Below are 19,444 nucleotides of genomic sequence, written 5' to 3'. Positions count from 1 at the left end.
GGATAAAGTAGACCTAAGAAATTAATGAATTGCGTGAAAGACTATATGTGTAAGACGGGAGTGAGCGAAGAAATGGTATATGATAGAGGATGTAAGGAGTATACAAGGACAAAACATGTTGCGCCGACCCTAGGTGACTGGGAGAAGGGCAGAAGAATGATGATGATGATGATGACTAAAAATTAAACCTACAGAATGACGTACTTTCCTCGGTATCCACTAGTCGTTTACTTTAAAACTACTTTACAGAAACGAAAAGGTAAAGAAAGAAAACACGTGCAAATACATTATAAAGTTTTCCCAAAACGTCTGAAATTAATATAACGACAATAAAAAACTCTAAGATTAAGCCGTAAATGTATGTATTTTTAATTATGACTACAGAATGACGTTTGTAAAACAGACACAAAATGTGTCACTTTAAGAAATATTGCACAAGTGTGTAGAGTGACTAAACGTCTAGACAATAAATAAACACAATATGAAATTGGAACTATTCCGGCATTAATGTATTTAAAATATAATTGCAAGGGAAACGTGAGGGTGAGATAGTTTGTAAATTAATACATTTTTTGATTGGATTCGCCGAAGATTTGGTTATTGGAAAAATAAAACGAGCAATCCTCAATCAGATTAAAAGAATTGGAAGAATAGTATTTTGCCAAAAAATAAACTTTCGTATTGCTTTCACAATTTAATACGACAGTTGGCAATGTACAGTGCTAAGCCTCATTGCAATTGATTAAAAGGGTTTTTGACATGCATGCTACAATATAATATGTAGATACAGCTAGTTTTATTAAATAGCTTAAAAATGTTTAAATAATTTAGTAGTGTATTTATTTTTGTTTATTTAATACGTAATTACTATTTTTATTTAATTTAAATCATTATAGTTTATCAATCGGTTAGAGTATATTCTTAGCAACCTCGTGTTAGCGTAGCTATACAAAGTAATTCCTTTATTACCACAGAAAGCTCAATTTATTTAGCGCATAATTCGATAAATGCACTAATAAGATCTTGTTAAATTATTTAATTAAACATACAAATTTATCTCCGTTTATAATTTAATTGCAAGCAATTTAATACATTATTTATTCAGTATTTGCCCCGCGGTTTTATCAAAGCTACGTTTATTATTTAGGAAGATTGAAACACGCCGCGTTTTCTCATAAAGTATCTTCTCTGGTTCACAACTACCGCTCTTATAGTGACGGTTATTATTACATCTTTTGGTATGGCCATGCTTTGTTCACGTGTAGATGGTAGATGAAAAAACCATTCTGGATTCATGTTATTATCATTCTTAGCGTGCGCGCCTATATCGCAGATAGAGTATATATGCCAAAATTAAGCGCTATCAGACGAATAATTTCGGTTGTGTCATGATGAGTTAATGTAATTTCGGTCTTATATAAACAGAGAGAAAGACGATATGATTTACTAGCTCATCTATTAGATACTGATTTATGCACAGCACGTAAGTAAAATGAAATCGTCATCAGCTCACATACGTCCACTGCTGGACATAGGCCTTTCCCAAGTTTCGCCACAATAACCGGTTCTGTGCAATCTGCATCCTGCAACCTGGATCCTACCCACGCTGCGCTTTCCGGTAATCTTTTATATAAATTTAATTTAAATTGCGTAATTACAGTTACCAATTGTTGTTTTTAAACCGTGATAAATGATTTGTTTTATTTTATTCTTCCAGATAGTCACCGACTTCAAACTCTCAGTCTTAAGTAGTTACCCCCATGATTATTACCACGTAAATCCCGCCTTGAGATATGAGGTCAAAGTTATATTACGATTGCTCCAATCTCTAGGCTAGAACTGACTGGAACATGGTACCTATCCGTGCGGAATTTCCATATTTACGCAAATTTATGAAAATTTCTGATTTGATTTAATTATACGTATTTCTTTAGCAAAACTGACACCTGTCTACAGAATTTTAACATTGGCATAATTTCATCATTTCGTACGATTAAACCGTGTAACAAACACTACGTCCAGAGAAAACATCGTGTATCCAATACGAGCAGCATTGGTTGGTTATTAAAACTGTTTAAACCCAATTATCCTGTAGCGTAACTTAACGCTGCAATACGGAGAAATGTAAATAACTTATTATCATTACGTAAAGAACTTTCGTTCGCAACGTGCCCTTTAAGATCAACAAAGAGATACCTAATACCGGTTTTACAGAATAACGGTACGCAACAACCCGCTTTCGCCTTCACTTGACTGACCTGTAAATTTTTATATACAAATAATTTTGTCACATGCATCAGGCCATAAATTAAATAGTTTAAGTTATTTTGAATGTTAAATGTTTGTGATTTGCCAGTACTTTTTTTTTTAAATAAAATAAATAAATAAATTATACAAGCGGATTATGAACGATCCGTGCCCTGTAACATGTGAACTCATTGAGTTGGTGCCGTCATCTTTTATCAACTGAACCCCGAACCTGAATTTGCTAAAAGCACCCGAAACTATTGCGATCATCCCTATTATGTTTACAGAGCTTTTTCTGCAACGTACCATCCCTGTTTGGATTGCTCCCCACCCCCCCACTTGTGTATAGCGTCCTCAGCAGAGGACAGCGGATGCCTAACATCGCTGTTATACTAATATTTAGGATAATGTGGGCCTTTTGAACAACAAAAAAATAGTTTATTCAAGAAGTATCGAAGTAACCCTCTCTTACGAAACACCACGATACAAATTTAAACTATTTCCAATTTCATGAAAATGTTATTAAGGTCATGTTTTGGCATATTATGTATTATTGTTATTCAGTGTAATTTGACTACAATTTTTTTTTGGGTCTCTATTTATTATTTAATGTAAATTCACAGTTACATGAATGACTAAATGCTATTATCATAAACGTTCCTTAGTCATGATTGTGACATTGATAACGAATTCCTAATAAGTACCCGAAAAACAATGAGGTATCTGTTATAAAAATACTAATATTAGTGATGATAGAATATACAACTCGTTACGCCGAAACGTGGGTTGCCAACAAACAGTTCTTTGATTTGAAATAAAAACACAGTGTTTAAAGCTAGGTGCATACGTGAGATGTTTTGCAATGTTTTTTATAATTTTATGTTGTTACTTTTTAAACAGCGTAGACTCTGTCTCACCTTTAAATGCGAAAATAATAATTGCTATTTGTATAGTAGTTGTCGTTTTTATTTATCTTCATAAATTCTAACGCTTGTGTCAAATGTATTACAATAATAGGTAATTAATATTTAACCTATAAATAATTGGTGTAACGTTTACATTCAATAGCGCACGTCACTGCCAAAATTCTTAAAAATAATAATTAAATTCACCTTATTGAAAGGAAATAAAATATAACGACATAACGTTATTTTTGAGAGAAAATAAAACAAACACTAATCCTCTAATTCCGATAAAAGTTCAGAGAAAAACTATTAATCATAAAAAACACGGTCGTACGTCAGAAACAAATTAATCATGCGTACTTCGCCTAAGTTCATTGCTCATCTTGCAAGGCCAAATAAGGTTCCCCTTGTAGAACCTCAGGGTAAAAAAAATAACAAAAACTTTTCCGATGGCCAAAAAAAGCAACGTACTGATAATGTTTTTGTTATATGCTCTATGGTCGTATTATAACGTCTAATAGAGTTTGAAACATTCTTAGCTAGTTTACTCGTTATACGCTTCGCAGTAATTTCGCCTGAATTAATTAAAGAAACGATAAAAAGATTCGGGCGTCATCTGTTCTCCCTTGTCGTTGCAAACGCAGCCAACGTTGTCAATTCAACTCCCAGGTTACAAAACTGCGTATTTAATAAACCGATTGAAAGAGTAACCACTGTTTCAGTCAAACTGGATCTCGCCGAATCATCTCAGTGAGTCGCGGTTCCGATCCGGTGGTAGATACTGCGAAGTACTTAGTGCTCTTGCTAGGGCAAGTGTTTTTTTTTTATTTTTTTTTTTTTTTTTTTAATGCTTAGGTTAGTGGACGAGCTCACAGCCCACCTGGTGTTAAATGGTTACTGGAGCCCATAGACATCTACAACGTAAATGCGCCACCCATCTTGAGATATAAGTTCTAAGGGTCTCAATTATAGTTACAACGGCTGCCCCACCCTTCAAACCGAAACGCATTACTGCTTCACGGCAGAAATAGGCAGGGTGGTGGTACCTACCCGTGCAGACTCACAAGAGGTCCTACCACCAAATTACGCAAATTATAATTTTGCGGGTTTCATTTTTATTACACGATGTTATTCCTTCACCGTGGAAATCAATCGTGAACATTTGTTGAGTACGTATTTCTATGAAAAATTGGTACCCGCCTGCGGGATTCGAACACAGGTCCATCGCTCAATACGAATGCACCGGACGTCTTATCCGTTAGACCACGACGACTTCAAATTTGTTGGCCAATTCTCTCCGGTTGAGCCCGTAAGCTCACCTACCAGTTCCGGCTTATCTAGAATAGCCTCTTAGGCTACCAGCGAAAAGGTAGGTAAAAAACAGACCAGACCTTGACTAGATTCAAGTAAATACTTAATATATTGAGCTCCTGAGATATTCCTCGTAAATACGAGTACAAATTTACGGTAAACATAGTTAATGGTTGTTGACAACGATGAATCAGTTCAGCCGTTTGTCTGTCCGTCTACGAACATGAGCTGCGAAAAGGCCTCAGTTACCACGTAACCATCAACTGACAAGAAAAAGTACGTAATTTATCACCAGCTGACATGAAAACAAAAAGTTTAGTTATTATTATTTATGGCATTCTTTGGATATTCTTTATTATTCTGTCTTATGATAAAATTAAATTATATTTTTATGTATTATATTACATTTTCTTGGTGAATAGTGCCGCCAGATTAGTTTAATCATATTTAGTTGCATTTTCATAAATAATGACGCGACTTTTTTACAAACAAAACTTTTCTTGAAATTTATATTTTTGAAATTATTTTATATTACACAATTGATCAATAGAATAGAGTTCTTTGGTTACTAATCACAAGTCACCTTGTCTTGACTAAAGCTTACCATAAAAATAAAATAACTAGGTGAAGGTAAGCCTAATGAATCAAAAATATTCAAATAACAGCGAATGTTTTGATTACTTTAAATTATTGACTATTTTAATTTTATTTTATTTTGTTAAATTAATTATTCATCAAATTATAGACGCAATTTTATTGTTTTAATCGACTATAATTCCGTTATTTCTACGTTTTTTTTATTTTATTGCTTAGATTCGTATTGAGGTTGTGGCAATGGGATATATCAATACTGGGTAACATTACTGTTTCAACTAAGATAATGGGTAGCAGCTTTCTTTATGTATAATACCAGCGTACTTCGATCACCAAATAGCATTTACTGGTAAGTAAGGGGGTAGGTATCATCATTGACTCTTTTTCTGTCGTGAATTGCTTAGATGCGTATTGAGGTTGTGGCAATGGGATATACCAATACTGGGTAACATTACTACTTCAACTAAGATAATGGGTAGCAGCTTTCTCTAAGTATTATACCAGCGTACTTCGATCACCAAGTAAAATTTACTGGTAAGTAGGGTAGGTATCATCATTCTCTCTATTTCTGCCGTGAAGCAGTAATGCTTTTCGGTTTGAGGGGTGGAGCAGTCGTTGAAATATACAAACTGAAACTTAGAGCTCACGTCCTAAGACCGATAGCGGCATTTACATTGCTGATGTCTATGAACTCCATTAACCACTTAACACTAGGTGGGCCATAAGCTCGTCGACCTAACCAAAAAAAAAATACATAAAATATTCAAGTAATTAACTAAAGCGCTTCAAATAGGAGGTTTGTTATTGATCCAATACCATTTTGTGATATTTATCATTTGAATTCGGCCACATAACATCGATCTCCAATCAAAAGTAACACATTTTTCATGCGGATCGCCATCTCAATCGAAACATCCATTTCATGAAAGTACTGTAAAGTGTATTGGGAGCTATCGGCCGACAGCCAAAAAGCCAGTTAAAATCACTTGTGATCTATGCGAAATGAAAAAGTTCCGTTTTTCTATGGATCCGATGACATAAAAAAAATTGTGTATTTCAAAAGAACTAGAGGTCCTGCAGTAGTCGAAATTCGACTATAATTAATTGGAATTGTAAGTTTCTACACTATTATGATTGTATTTTCAACGACAAGACTACATGCTACTATAGAAAAATATTAAAAAAGACAAACAATATTTAACCTATTCTCAATTTGACCACAGACGTCAAGAACAAAAGTTTGACAATAAATAGTATGCATGCGTGTGTGTCAAATACATGGTAGTGTGTGTAATGTTTTCTTTATTGATTTAATGTATCTTTTATGCATTATTTTAAAAAAATATTAGCATTGTGCACTTCTTCTCTATATTCTCTATAAGTTTGGAAAATTTCAAACTCCTCCGTCCGCGCAATTTTCGTAAAAGGGATACAAAGTTTTTGCTTCACGTATTAATATATAGATTATAGTTGTGGCTATCATACGCTAAAATGTATCGAGCTATTTCAAATTATAATTTGCGTAATTACTGATGGCAGGACCTCTTGTGAGTCCGCACGGGTAGGTACCACCACCCTGCCTATTTTTGCCGTGAAGCAGTAATGCGTTTGAAGGGTGGGGCAGCCGTTGTAACCATACTGAGACTTTAGAGCTTATATCTCAAGGTGGGTGGCTCATTTACGTTGTAGATGTCTATGAGCTCCACTAATCACATAACACCAGGTGGGCTGTGAGCTCGTCCACCCATCTATGCTATATAAAAAAAATCAACGCATAGATAATTAAAAAACGTTCATTTCCAAGAAAGATATATACAGATAAACATAACTAGACTGTCGCCAAAACATCCAAAGTAAACATAAACACACCACAACGCGCAAAATACCCAGAGTAATGAACCGAGTTTACGAAACGTCTTAATAAAGCTATGTGATCGTATTAAAGGAATATACCGATATTAAGGTTTCTGAAAATGAAGACAGGTCGTGATGTTAACTACATGGTAACGTTAAAAAATCACAATAAAAATTAGCTTCTAATTGTTCTTTCACTCCACGCAATGTATAATGTGGCGCTATTAAAAATCAGCTAATGGGAAACGGATGCTGGAGTCATGATCCAGGCGGTTGGCCGATCCTTCGGCTGGTCGTAGGACCGTCGAGGCGATTCGCCCAGTCCTTGTGGATTGGGTGAATCGTGATAGAGGACGCCTCAGTTTTCGGCTCATGCGGGTGCTCACTGGGTATGGTTGCTTCGGTGAGTTCCTGCACACGCTCGGCGCCTGCACCACATGGGAGGGGTGGGGCCGTGTCCTCGTCGCAAAAATACGAAACGACTTGTTGTTGCCGAATGTTGTGGCATCGATGCTCGGCGATGACAAGTCGTGGAAGGCGATGCTCGAGGAGGCGGCTAGGCGCGTGAGAGACGCACAAGCCCGCCGCCGTCGAACGGAGGCCAGAGAGGCGGATTTCACCCAATCTCTGGCCCTCTAAGTGTTTCGGGTACCCCTCATATGTCGGTCTGGGACCCGGCGAAGGGGGCCTAAGAAGACGACGTGCAAGCTGCTCTGCACGCATTTTACACAAGAGCATCCGAGCGATGGAAAGCCGGTTATCCTCGACCCACGCTGGTTCTGACCCAGCGGGGTATTCCGCAGGATAACACAGTCTAACCGGCGCCGTCTAGGCGGGCTTCGGACAGCCTGCTAACCGAGCTGGTTGGTGCTCGTGGCGCTGACGACCGCCAGTACAGCGTCCCGAGGGGGAGGGTGATGGGAGATGTGCTCCGCATTAAACGCTTCACTCTCCTTCCTTTGGTTTTTCATGAGTTCTGTCTCATGCGAGGCTCAGACGTGGGTTGTTGAGCGACAAGAGGCTTTAGTCGGTTCGACTCCGACATGCCCACCATCCCCAGTGGAGGGTGGAGTCCGGCGATTTCCTCCTGACCAAAAAAAAGGGGAGGAAACGGTGTCGCGAACGCGGTATCGGAACGCTACCCTCAATTTGTATTGCTGGTTCACCATACACAAAAGTTACTGAAACGAAAACTATTCTTTATTGTTATGGTTGTGCCTAGCCAAATGAACTTTATTTTACCCCTATTTAAAATAAAGTTCAAACATCTCAAAATTAGTTATTTCTGTGTGAAAAGAAAGGTAAATATCATTTTTTTTTAATTATACGATAGCTAGCACAATATTCAAGTGCCGATGACACCGTATTCGTCCGTGCCCACGAACACTGTTAAGTATTGCATACGTTGGAAATAACATAATATAATGACAGGTTAATAAATCCGTGATTAATCCGTAAAAGTGGTTTACGTTTAAAACTTGAAAACTGAATAAATCTTACATTTTAAAGTAGTTAGTTCATTGTTCGTTTTTCGAATCCTTACATCGCTTACATTGTATATTGCTATGATGCTATGCTATATCATAGCATAGCGTAGCATGTTGTGCAATACAAGACTTTATTAATCTAGAATTGTGTGGCTTTTCCAAGTTTATTGGCTCCGCTTTTATTGATTAAGTACGTGATAAAGATTTCATGAGATTCATTTATGGGTACTGTCATCGACATCTAGGTTGGGTATTTCGATTCTAGTTTATCTATTTATTATTTGCGAAATAAAACAAGCACTCTCGTTATTATATCTGCTAGATACGTGTTTTATTCTGGATCGAAACACGAATAGAAGCATTTTTTTTTCATTTTATCATTCTTCGAATTTCCATTTTAAATTTTATAGGTTTCCAAGCCGGAGACAACGGTCAGCGACCTCGCAAGCCAACTGAGAATACAACGTTGCCAAATAACAAATGTAAACAAAGCCGAAACGATGACATCAAGCGAACGAATACAAAACGAGCGGTACACGAAATCAGCAAGAACTTTATCCGAATAATCGGGACCTTGTAACTTTTCGGATTAATGAAAACAACCCTTCCTTGTCAGCGGTGCCGTAGAAAATTCTAACACAATCTAACTTAGAAAACAAAAGCTTTGGAGTTTGTAAGGGACTGGGGTAACGCTGATCAGAGCTAAGGGACATTTGGAAACCAAAGCACGTACATTTTGAATGGACAAGAGGCCACCGGATCACATATGCTTGATCAGCTAACTCCGATTATTTTTCGGGAATTTTCGGCCTTCTGTTACGATAGTTCTGTTAAATCTAAAATAATGATGTTCTGTACAAAATTTAGCTTATACCTAGCTATATAGGCTCGCTGGTCAATGATGAACTTGGAATTCTGAAACCAAACCACGTAGTCGTGGACGAGAAACGAGAAAGAAACCAGGTTATGCTTTCTATTTGTTTTGATTATTATGCTATACTGGAGTAAGGGAATCTAAAACAATATTAAATATTATACATACATGAAAATTTTGGTGTTTCATTTATAACGTAAACGATCAATTAAGTTTTAACAACGTTTAAAGCAATTCATAAATTTTAGCGTACGGTACTAATATATATATATAACAAAATCTTACGTTACGGACGCTTTTTCCCGGTTAGGTTACACCTCCGCATCGTCCCATAAAGAACTTCGTTCCAATAAATTCAAACAGATTATCCATATACGATTCTTATCTATTTAAATTCATCGCATCAGGTCTGACCCACCCCAAACATTCGCCTAGTAAGAATGAATGCACATCCCTATATTAGGGTCACCTACTAAAAGCAAGTGCTTTGAATATAAAAGATACATTTGTTAGTGAAATAGGTACTCGTGTGTGAATTAAACTTCTTTCCGCTCGCTCATGAATTATTCAAAGCGCAAATTACATTCGGTAAGTAGATTATTTTGTTGAACGATAAATGAAATCGTGTATGAGAATTTAAAACGATATAAATATATCGGAATAGCGATGTGTCTTATCGCGACAACGTGGTTAATATGACCCATTTGTTCCTTTGAAAAGTATGTGTTTAGTGAATGAAATTTTTTAACAGAATAGGGTACATAATTTAAAAACCATTCAGAATACATAAAAGTGTATGGTATTTTGAATGACAAAATATTTATTACACATTTAAATTTACACTCTAATGATTAAACATGTGTAAGTATGTAGTAAGTGTGTAGGTATTTAGTACGTGTTTTGGTGATAAATAATAATTAAGTAGCGAAATCATTTTCTTCGACTGTTAGTACGAAATTTACATTATAGATATTTAAAATTATTATTATACATTTAAATTATCATTATTTTTCAGAAAATATATTATTTAAAATAAGCTCTCTCTATTGAGAATCTCTATCTATCTATCTCTATCTCTATTGAGAAAGCCACTTCTTCTAATCCACGCTTCCTATTTTGATATGGTTTTCACTAATAGAAAGAGTGATAATTAATGATTTTTTGTAAATATTTTATACGAAATAACTGTATGATGATGGTGTTCTATAAAAATAAACAGTTTTCATACATTTTCATGGCTAAGGTTATGGAAATCTAGAAAGCTAAGCGTCTATGCTGAAGTACCATAGAACAATATCTTCAGATTAGTTCTACGTACCTAGTTCAAAAACCACCAATCCCATCGAATATCGACTAATTCATTGTATTTCTGCAATAAAACGAATTCAATAAAGCATGCAATAAAGCCAGAACATGGGCGAAGGGTAAGCTTTCACTTATCTGTACTGAAATCTGCTATTAGTGATAATTCGTGAACAAATTTCGCATGACTTAATGGAATCCTAATGGACTTCTTAATGTTGGTCGTAATGGAGTTATCTTAGAATATCAATCGTAGCGGGGCTGGACAATGGCGTAGCTGTCCTAAATGTCGAGGCTGCCGCCCTTTTTCAATTTCCTACCTAAGCTTATAGCCTTGAGAGGCTATGTCAGCGTAACCGGGCGAGTAGGTGAGCTCACGGGACTCAAACCAGGAGTGTTGCTAACACTGGGCCTAACAAGAGCAGTGTTTCGCAGAATCTACAACTGGATCAGAAACGCGACCCACTGAGAAGATCCGCCGAGAAACTCAGTGGGTTGTGTATATGGGTTAATTTACTCGTCGAGCCCTTCGTCGCAAGCGACGTGTTCGGCAATGGCGGTGACCGGAGTGCCGCCCTGAAGAACGAGATAGTAATGCGGTCCATCCACCCTTTGACGATCAATTTATGCTGCCTCCGACTGGCTTGCCTTTTCCCGGGGATCTTTCCCTGAACGATTAATTCTTGGTACTTGTTTTTCTTTTTTCCCTACCTACTCGCTGGTAACCTAAGGGGTTATTTTATTTACGCCCGGACGGGTAGATGAGCTCACGGGCTCAACCTGAGAGAATTTGCTAACGCTATCCCTAGCAAGAGCAGTACTACGCAGAATCTACCACCGAGTCGGAATCGCGACTCGCTGAGAAGAAGATCCAGCAAGAAATTCAGTGGACGATATCTGTTCGTTATATGCCTAAAAAATAAAAAAAGGTTGTCGTCTAGTACGAAAATATTAAACAAGCGGAATCTAATTTTACGTAACCTAATATACAATACAATATGGCATAGTTTCAGACCAATTTAAACTAAACATAAGTGCTACTTGGAAGTTTGTGAGATAAGCAAATATCTATGTACTTAAATTACATTGTTTGAATGTCAATTTAAGCGGTAGCTTTTACTTAGATTGTCATTATATTGGAATTTCTGAAGAGTTATGTAACTATTTTAGGTCTTTTATAAGATTCTTTTGTTTTGAGATCGTATTCCATCGTATCCCATATCGCATTCCATAGTAATTTTACCATTATATATGTCTACGTAATGGTCATCTTTAATAAACTACGAACATTGACTATAATATAAAATATGCAATAGAAATAATAGCAACAAGATTCATAAAACACTTGAAAATTTTTGTTTTAAAAAAATAGATATTATCAAAGTCCATTAAAATTATTCTTCACGTAGCTTTGCCGGGATAACGAAAAGTTTATTTATATTTCGAACTTTTAATTTGGACGCGGAAGAAAATCTATGGCTGTGGTTAATGGACGCGAGGTCTTTTACTGTGGAAACTTTTCGAATTTATTGGCTCTTTGTAATCGTTTCGTATTATGGTTTAAAATATTTTTAATACAATATCTCCCGTAGAAGCCCGCGTGTTTCAGCCAGTCCGGTCTTATTCTGCTGTGGAGGAGTTATTGCTGTTTCGTTAACAACAAGGAGAATGGCGGTATTCTCAGTGATCTCCGGGGGTCCCAGAAACCTTCCAAACCGTAGTTTAGTTCTCTTGTCTTGTACAATAAATAAATAATAGTTTAAAAAACTAACAAAATACGCTTTTATAGAAAACAAAATGTAATTCTAGTTGGATTTTCTATAAAAGCGTATTTTGTTAGCTTTTTAAACTATTATTTATTTTTCAATTTGTAGTTGAATTTCAATTTTTTAATATTGAATTGTCATCGGTTCTTAATAAGTATATATACCAAATTTCGAGTTAATCCGACGTTTTGAAGGGGTTCAAAATCATGTTCAAAGATTCCGTTACATACATTACGTCTGAAGCTAATAAAAGCGTATTAAAAACCATTATGTGTTACAGTGAAAAATACGAAAGTAGCGTCACTTTTGATGTCGAGTTTTATTGTTGAAAAATCTAGATGAATTATGTACCCCACGTTTTTACTTAACAAGACAAACGACTGGTCCACGTCCAAGAGTGAGTGGCAAGGCATGTTTTCACCGCATTGCCGGTACATTTCCGTTAAGAACGTCTGGAAATCGTAGGAACTCCTTAAAATACGCACGACAATTCTTTAATTCTTTTAAGGTAAAACGGGAAAGTGTTCGCATTTTATAGCATGGCTTGGCTACAGTAATGTCGTTTGAAAAGCGTTGAGAGTTCCTATTACATTTTTAAGCATTATTCAGTCTTATCTTTTACGGCCTAAGGTAGGTTTATCTTTGTTTCTATTCTAATTTGGAACGAGAAAAATAGCATTCGCTCTTCAGACTAGCTTGACTAGATTCCTCATAATATATGGTTTCAGCGATAAAGTGATTTCTTATAAGCAAGATTATGGAATAGCTGCATGTAATTTGTTTTTTTTTCCTACCTAAGCTGATAGCCTTGAGAGGCTATATCAGCGTCGCTTTAACTAGTAGGTGAGCTCACGGGGCTCAAACCTGATGACGTTGCTACCACCGGATCGGAAACGCGACCCACTGAGTAGATCCGGCGAGAAACTCAGTGGGCTGTGTCTGAGGACTTGGTTTTTTTTTTTTTTTTTCCTACCTAATCTGATAGCCTTAGGGGCTATTTCAGCGTAACCCTAACGTTAGTAGGTGAGCTCACGGGGCTCAAACCTGATGACGTTGCTAACACGAACCCTAGCAAGAGCCGTGCTTTGCAGAATCTACCACCGGATCGGAAACGCGACCCACTGAGAAGATCCGGCGAGAAACTCAGTGGGCTGTGTCTGAGAGTTAATTTACTCGTCGAGCCCTTCGTCGCAAGCGACGGGTTCGACGAGAACGGTGACCGGTGCTTGAAGTACCTAAAAGCACCGTTAGTGGATCGGGAGGATCCGAGATGACGTGTTTTGGGCGACGTTGACTGCTTTCCATTCTGTCCGCAGGATCGGGAATGGAGGATATGGAAGAATTCCTCACAGTACGCGAACGTAAGAGAGCCTTATTTAATGCTGGTTTAGGCACTCGAAGCTAAAAAACGAAAACTCTTTTTGTTTTATCCACAAAGGATAATTGATCTACCTTTAAAAATGAGTAAAGGCACCTACTAATGTTAATTATTTAGGCCGTGATAAGCTTCTTGAGAGAGGCCAAGCGAGATGGCTATTTTCTGTTTCAAGAAACGTGATTAAGGTTTATGAATCTTATATTATCTGCTCCTTTAATATTCATAGTTAGTTCATAGTATAATATGATAATATATTATGATAATAATATGATAATAATAAAGCATCGGTTTACGTACAATTATTTTACCAATTTAATACACAGTATGTTTTTTTCTGCATCACCCCTAGTCGACCGGTACAGAATGCCTTCGACATTTTTTCTTATGTACGATAATGTGCATGAAGTGTAATAAATACGTAAATAAAAAAATAAAAAACACAAGAAAACTACGAACGTGTCACACCGGTCTGCATATTACAGTGAAATCGATCAATCCGTTCTTAATTAAACTCGTCCGTACCGTAATACAAATAAAGAAGTGCAGCTACTGACGCTTGCTTTGATTGATGCATTTTTTGCTCGCAAACTAAAACTTTTACTTCATTTAAATTAGCCACTCCTCTTGCACTACGAAATTGACACACAAAAAAAAATTGAAAGAGAATGTATTCGTTTGCCCATCCAGAGCACTGATCTGGAAATATCTATTAATAAACTTATATCGAATTCATTGGTAATTTTTTGCTGTAAATATTGCGTCTTACTTTTTTTTATTGATGCTATTAATGGACGAGCTTACGACTCACCTGGTGTTAAGAGGTTACCGGAGCCCATAGACTACAACCATGTTAATGCCGCCTCCCACCTTCAGACATGAGTTCTATGTCTCTGTTTTTACAGTACAACAGCTGCCCCACCCTTCAAACCGAAACGCATTATTGCTTCACGGGTAGTGGTACCTACCCGTGCAGACTCACATATTATATTACCCTTCCTTCAATGTGGAAGTCAATCGTGAACATTCGTAAAGTACGTATTTTATCCGAAAAATTGGTACCTGTCGGGCATCTTATCCTTTAGGCGATGACGATTTTAAAGATTTACTTTCGGGTCTCTCAGATATTTTTCAATTGAAGGCACCTAATAAAATTAAAACCTTCAAAGCCATTTCGTTTCAAAGTCAAAGATACAAAATAGCATTCAAAATATCATTAGATGAAATGCGATAAGAGGCTATTTAATATTTAAAACAAGATTACAGTATCTTACAGAAGCAAAGGGAAGAGGCGGATAAAATCGAGCCATTATCTTTAGGAAAGTCCTCCATTAGAAGCGAGATTATATCAACACATCTTTCAAATGTATATTACGATATAAAATGCACTTTGTGCTTGTACAAATATTTGTGCGCTTACGTACGCTATTTTCTGCAAAGGCCAATTTGGATGTAACATTTCAGTCGATGTAAGTGTCGAAAGATTCAATATTTTTTACGATTTTATTAGCGTGGGGTCTATGTGCGTTTGTTTGTATGTCACGGAATTGAAAGTCCTTTTTGTAGACTTCAAAATTTTTAAGAATGCTTACCTAAAATTTTGCATACACAGAGAACTAACTCATGATGATACAATTATTTTGTAACTTCGCTCTAATATCCTGACCAGTACCTATCAACACAATGAAAAAAAACCCTAATATTAATCATTAGTTAGGTTTGTTATTTAAGCGTGGCTTTTTTTTAAAAATAGATATACGAGTATTATTACGTCTTATTCTTGTTTCTATCTTATTACTCTCTGCTGGGGTGTAGGGCTCGAATCAAATCCTTCCATTTACATCGGTCTTGGACAGTCTGTTTTAACTCCTCCCATCTCTTGCCAAAGACGCCCAGTTTTTGCTCTACTGAGCGACGCCATATCACATGTTATGAATCAATATATTATTTTTACCGAATAATCACATTTGTTATTTTCCGAAATTATAATATTCATCGTCTTAAGGTAGTATTCATTGTAACGATAGTCGACAAATATCGTTGTTTAATTTCAACTATAAAATTATTTTTCATAGTTCATTGGAATTTAGATCATCTCGTCTTAAGGCGAGAGGCGGTATTAGCGTGACCTTATGGTGTCTAATTATTAAAAAAATTAAAAGTGTATAATTAAAGTAATAATAATTAAATGGCGTACAATTTGAAAAAAAAAACATTTAACAAAATAGACACATACACATATAGCAATCATATTTTCTAACTAACAAAAAGTATGCCACAAAATCCTATATCTATATTCTAAATCTCAGCACAAAAAATAATATAAATTAATGTTTATAAGATACTAAAATAATTGTGGTTTTATGAAATGCTACACATACCTACATGAGTCAACATTATCGAGACCATAAAACTGTTGTCTCAAGGTAGGTGGCGATATTTACGTTGTAAATATCTATAAGCCCCAATAACCACTTAACACCAGGTAGACCGTGAGCTCAACCATCTATTTAAGCAACAACAAAAAACATCACATTTCATCTAATGCTAATGCTGAAATTCTCACAACCGCATTACGGAAGACAAAAATCTACGAAAAACAACAATGACCATTAACAGTAACAGAGTAATAAAATAAATTGAATTACCATTTATCCCCTTTTGTAGTATAGCGTAAAGTGGAGAAAACTCTTCAAGGGGACATTACGATTGCCTTATAGCAAAATAACGTTTTACAAGGACCGAAGATATCACCACAAAACGAAATCAGTTTCCGTACGTAATTCGCATTCCGCAGTCGGCAAATAGTAGCTTATTATTTTAACTGTTCGATGGATACGTAAGCTCTTCAAGCTAATTCTATAGTTACTAGTTTAATGCAAGTAGGGGATTTGCATTTACATTATTTTTGATATGTCTAAGACGAATGGGCTGGTGTCTAGCAATTACCAGTGGAGCTGAAAGACTCTCGCGAATAGTAGTTACTTTACTTTTACATCACACATCTTACTCGCACGCCAAATCGTTTCTGAGAATTTCAGTATCATACGTTTTAATCTAAGTAAATGTCATATGCCAATACGGATATTTAATTCAAGAATGTCTGGGACCCCACACACAGCCCACTGAGTTTCTCGCCGGATCTTCTCAGTGGGTCGCGTTTCCGATCCGGTGGTAGATTCTGCGAAGCACTGCTTTTGCTAGGGCTAGTGTTACCAACGACCTCACGTTTGAGCCCCGTGAGCTTACCTACTAGTTAAGGTTACGCTGAAATGATCTCTCAAGATCATTACCATAAGTAGGAAAACAAAGACTGTCAGTGTGACTGAGTATCATTGAGATATTTTTAAAAGGCTATCTTATATCTATAATAGTTTTTTTTTTTCGTAACTTATTCTAAACACAATTAATACTATTTTTATGATTTAATCTGGATTTATAGTCAGTCGTTCGTGTCTTTGATAAAAAAAAATCCTACCTAACCGTTGGTAGCCTAAGGGGCTAATCCAACTACGCGCGGCCCGGTAGGTGAACTCACGGGCTCAACCTGAGAGAACTGCTAACATAGATCCTAATAAGGGAAGTGTTTAACTGAATCTAGTACTGGATCACAATGAAGAAGATTCGACAAGAAAATCAGTGGGTACGAAAACTGTAAAATATTCGAAATATTGAAAATAGGATTACAAAAAAACGGTAGGAACATTAAACCGTAAAATCAGTTTAAATTAATAATTCCGGTCTGAGTCAATTTTATATATACTTTTACTAGAGAAATTGTTGATATGCGTTCTCGCGGATCGATGCTTTTATCATGTCTATTTCTGCTGGAAAACAATCAAAATCTAAAGGATTTGTTGCATAGATATACATATGTGTGTTTGTATATCAAAGAGAGAACCATATTTGACCGCGTGTCTATAGTGGTAACACAATGCCGTGAAACGGTGAAGCAGTAATGCGTTTCGGTTTGTAGTTAATTATAAAACTATACTGAGACCTTAGAACTTATATCTCAAGATGGGTGGCGCATTAACGTTGTAGATGTCTATGGGCTCCAGTAACCACTTAATACCAGGTGGGCTGTGAGCTCGTCCACCCTTATAAGCAATAACAAAAAAAACTGAACAAAATTACAATACGACCCCACAATATCAGGACTATAAATGCACACACTAGCCTCCGAGGCGGTGACTATTGTGTCATTATGAAATACTTCCGAATCTCATTGTTTATAGATTACTAGCGACCCGCCCTCGCTTCGCTTCGGAAACATTAAAACACACATGAAACCAAAAAAATAAAATAAAAAAAAATTAAAAAAAGTAGCCTATGTTCATCAGGGACAATGTCGGCTTCTAATGGAAAAAGAATTTTTCAAATCGGTCCAGTAGTTTCGGAGCCTATTCGAAACAAACAAACAAACAAATCTTTCCTCTTTATAATATTAGTATAGATTTAAATGTTAAATCCACATTAATCCTTTTTTTCCGTTCTATGAGCGAATTAATTGTGTCTATCGATTGTCCGTTTTATGAGTTGTTTAACTCAACGTTAATACACGATCGCCGATATCAACATTTTCAAGTGCTTTATTAATGGCTAAAATGCAATAAGAATTATGTTACTCGCTTATTCATAGTGAAAGGAAATTTATGAGATTATAAATGAGATTTACATATAGGGTAAAAACATTCATTATTAAATTAAAATAAATAAAATTATATAGTATTTAAAACGTTAGCAAGCAAACTAATTAGAAACAAATTCAAAAGCAGTTATTTCCACTTTCTATCCTGATAATCTGTGACAACTTAATTATAGGCTAACAATTCCGTTCTAAATGGCTAGAACATACTTTTTTTTTTTTAAATTCTTGTTTTTTTATGTTGTTTATAATTTTACATTTCAACATTTGTTAATGTTATCAACAGAACGATCCACAAATTTTTAACGACACCTAACTTGATTATGCATGTTAATAATGCCAGCTTAATGAATATTCGCCCATAGACACGGGCTGCTGAGTTATTCTCAGTGAGTCGCAATTCCGATCCGGCGGTAGATTCTGCGAAGCACTGCTCTTCTTAGGGCTGTTGTTCGCATATTCTATCAGGTTGAGCCCGTGAGCTCACCTACCCGTCCGCGCGTAGCTGAAATAGCCCCTTAGGCTATTAAGCCAGCGAATAGGTAGAAAAAAAAAATGAACGTTCGCAAACTTCTTTAAAATAACTTTTACGGTTTCGTAAGTACTCAATATTTTTAGCCAAATTAGTATGTACAGGTTTTATAAGATAAATTCGCAGACGTGATTTTTTATCTCGTTAGTTCATTATCATGAAAACTGTCAATTTAGAATTTAGAACGACGACATTTATCATTTGTCAAAAGTAAAAGCGACATAAAAGGGTTAGTGTATTTTTAATCACAGCTCGGAGACAGCGTTAGTAGAAATACTAAAGTTTATAAGATATTGTCCCTACATATTAGTAGCACAAGTAATTAAATAACAACATTGACTTTTATAATATTCCAGGAGTACATAGAGTTTCATAGAGCATTTTAACAAAGGACTATTCACTCTGAAATGTATTTAACTCTTGTGTTTCCCGAGAGCTACGATACGTTTTACAACGTTGGAAAAAATCTTTAGAATGAGCAGAGTTTAAGCCTGTGACATTGCATAGAATGATACGTAAAAATCTTGACATTGCGTCGACCGTAACAGC

General features: G+C 36.0%; 1 protein-coding gene and 1 long non-coding RNA gene across 5 annotated transcripts in view; one reads left to right on the top strand and one right to left on the bottom strand.

Moving 5' to 3' along the window:
* Positions 1–19,444, bottom strand: part of LOC101742172 (uncharacterized) — a 143,284-nt gene that overhangs the window by 49,209 nt on the left and 74,631 nt on the right. The window lies entirely within an intron of this gene.
* Positions 433–9,447, top strand: LOC134199681 (uncharacterized). The gene is made up of 2 exons (XR_009974274.1): positions 433–543; positions 8,809–9,447. It is a non-coding gene; the product is annotated as an uncharacterized LOC134199681 (long non-coding RNA).

The sequence above is a fragment of the Bombyx mori genome, chromosome 11 (genome assembly GCF_030269925.1).
Source record: "Bombyx mori chromosome 11, ASM3026992v2".
Lineage (NCBI taxonomy): Eukaryota > Metazoa > Arthropoda > Insecta > Lepidoptera > Bombycidae > Bombyx > Bombyx mori.
Note: the sequence above shows the minus strand (reverse complement) of the source record. Positions and strands in the feature narration are given on the sequence as shown.